Source organism: Camellia sinensis, unplaced genomic scaffold (genome assembly GCF_055761805.1).
Source record: "Camellia sinensis isolate YWXY unplaced genomic scaffold, ASM5576180v1 Unanchor1, whole genome shotgun sequence".
Lineage (NCBI taxonomy): Eukaryota > Viridiplantae > Streptophyta > Magnoliopsida > Ericales > Theaceae > Camellia > Camellia sinensis.
In genome coordinates, this window is record NW_028128987.1 from 15704991 (window position 1) to 15708415 (window position 3425).

Here is a 3425-nt window from a genome sequence, read left to right on the forward strand (position 1 = left end):
TGTACCTATTTGTTTACCGCTTGCACCACTAACGCTTCCACTACAACAAGTTGGGTCTTGAATGACGAATTTTTTTTGTCTTCAAAGAGTTAATTTCGTCACTATAGATATTTGTGACGAAATATTTTCGTCACCGGTTTCGTCATTGAATGTTTGTCACTAAAAACCAACGTGACGAAAAATAATTTCGTCATCAATGAAATTACTTTAGCGACGAAATTTTTTGTCACCAATAAAAGAACATTTTGTCGCAAAAAATTCTCATTTTCGTCACTAAATAGGTATTCAGTACTATATTTATAACTTTAGTTGACGAATAAATTTGTCACGCATGTTGATCATTGATGAGGAAGTAATTTCGTCACTATAAGATGTAAAGATGACGAAATTTTTCATCTTCAAAAGTCATAATTTTTTGTCACCAATAAAACAATATTTTGTCGCCAAAAATTCTTATTTTCGTCACCAAATAGTTATTCAGTACCATATTTATAACTTTAGTTGACGAATAAATTTGTCACGCATGTTGATTATTGATGAGGAAATAATTTCGTCACAATTAGATGTAAAAGTGACGAAATTTTTCGTCTTCAAAAGTCATACATGGGTGATGACGAAATATATTTCGTCACAAATATATATATACGTGACGAAATTTTTAGTCACCAAACAACAAAATAAATAAAAATTTTCATATATAAACTGCAATAAATTTTGTCACAAAAAAAGTTTATTAGTGACGAATAATCACTTTGTCATAAAACAAGTACAAATGACGAAACAAATTCGTCACTAAACTTGTTCCATATTTTATATTCAATTTAAATTATAATTTCACAAATATCCCTGCTCATATCCCAATAGCCTTTTAATTGTACTAAGAAATCCACTAGCTATTATACATCACTCCACAAAAAAATTCACTAAACAATTTATATTATAAATCAAAATATATCCATCAAACAACTTTAATAATAATCCATTAAGTATCACAAAAAAACCATCAAAGCAAATCCCAAAATGAACTAACGTGGAGTCCACAAAAAAAAAATCAACACTCAATCTTGATTTGCAACTACAACTAAGCATCAGTTTAAGAAAAAAATTCAACAGTTGATCTTTATTTGCAAGTATGCTTCCGAACGTCATCAAAACCAATCTGCAAAGAAAATAAATAAGGCAAACATTAATATATTATCAATTACATCTAAACTCATATATAAATAATTTAATTTAATAAACCAATTTGGTAGAAATGCATATAACAATTCAAAACTTCAAAAAGTTGATGTGATCCTTGTTGATAAAACAACACGGAAATGGAGAGACTTAGCTGATGAGATGTATTACAAGCAGCTGGTGGGTAGTTTAATGTATCTCACTGCCACGAGACCGGACATGATGTTTGTAATAGAGAACAAATAAAAAAGAAAAACATGGTAGTATTTTGCACATATACAAATATACAAGTGTCCTTTATGTTTCACAAAATGATTTTGAACCCCAATCTAATTTAGCATAGTTGCCTCAGATCATATGAAATCACTGCAATGCCCAATATGACTTAACAAATATGCACTTGAATACCACTCCTATAAATGATAGAAAACTGCAAGCTAATTGAATTCGTACTCCTAGACCTTGAAATTGCTCTAATACTACCTATAATTGGACAAAGTACATTAAGCACTATAGCCACAACTGATTCAAAATGTGGAACAGGCTCCCTCTGTTTTTCAAGTCACAATTGAAAGCATTGTGAATGAGGGGATGTATCAGAAGCAAACATGCCATAATATGTCTGTAGGTGCAGCATCTTGTCAACAATATGTGTATATTAAAGTTCTTACCAAAAATACATCAAGCACCAACCATTCATCAGGTTTAACAACATACACTAAAAGAGCCAGTAGCTGCACAAGAAACAGCTGCACCAGCAGACTCCAGCAGGTTTAACATGCAGCAGTAACTGCACAAAACCAGTAGCAACACCAGCAGCGCAAAAACCAGTAGCAACACACACCAGCAGACTCCAGCAGCACCAAAGAAAGGATTACTTATCACATTATTCAACTCGGTCCCAGCTGAGTTCAATTTATGTTTTGCTTCTCAATCTTAATTTATGAGCCGAAAATCTTTACTAACCCAATCTAGTGTAAAATACAAACAAATTGGCAAGAGGGAATAATAGTGGAAGAGAAGGAGAAGGATTTTCTAAGAGTGTAAAACTCATAATGACTCCTATAATAGGTTTTGTGACAAGTAAATGTATTATATCAGTTCACTCGTCCTGCCTAAACATGTGGTGTTATTTGCTGCACAAACTTGATACCTCTGTCAATTGCCCTTCGATGGCAAAAACTGTTTGTGAGCCTATCTTTGATGCAGTGTTTCGGGTTGGACCCGACAGTAAGAGCATCTGGTTATGGAATATCTGCCTAGATCTGCTTGATGATTTTATTTTGATAAGAAGTAGCGATTTGGATGATGACTTAAATAAGCAGGTAAATTATGAACCATCAGCTAAAACCCCTACTACTGGACCTCCAGTATTTGTTAAATGCTCATGGAAGCATTATCCCATTAAATGGTTGTCATGGGATCTGAATCGTTTGGACTTTTGCATAAAGATGATTCGTGTTCTCATCAGTCAAGGTCAAGGATCAATGGTGACTGTTCCCAAGGAAATCAACAGTTTGGCATGTAATGCTGCCTTGAGGATATTCAAATCTGTCATGAAAGGAGTCCAGAACGTGTTAAAAAACTCATCAATTAATTATGATGAGGTTATGTTGTGTTTGAATACAATTTTAGGGTTGGTAAAGGAGATATCTTAGTCAAGTAGAGCTGGGTTGGGATTGACAGCAAACACTAGTCTACGTGTTTACAAGCTTAATCATGTTCCAGTCCCCATCCGTTACCATCTCATTTACCTAAAAAACTAGCACTAGAAGATGGTTTTTTTGTAATGAAAACTTTCTGGTCACCAAGATGGAAGCAATAGGAAGCAACACCAACAAACCCCCCCTCCCGCGCGCAAATTAGGGCCTACTTGCCAACCTTTTAGAATTGACTTTAGTTTTTCTACATCTGAAATGGCACTGACAATAGGATTAGTATTAATCTTAATTATGGAAACCCCATAATTTACTTTTAAATTACTTATCCTGTAACGCCCTCAAAATAACAACATTAAACCCATCAATAAAGATATGCATTGACATATGTAGTAACCACGTTCTTCCATTAATCAGAATTCCATTACATAAGTATTACATGTTAACAACAAAAGCAAATGCCCTAAGGGCTTACAGCTTTCCAAGTTAACACTTGGTTACAACAAAAGAGTACTAACTCATACATATTAAGCCCTTGGCTTGAATTTACATGTAATACATCAAAAAGTAGAACAACAAAAGTGTGCC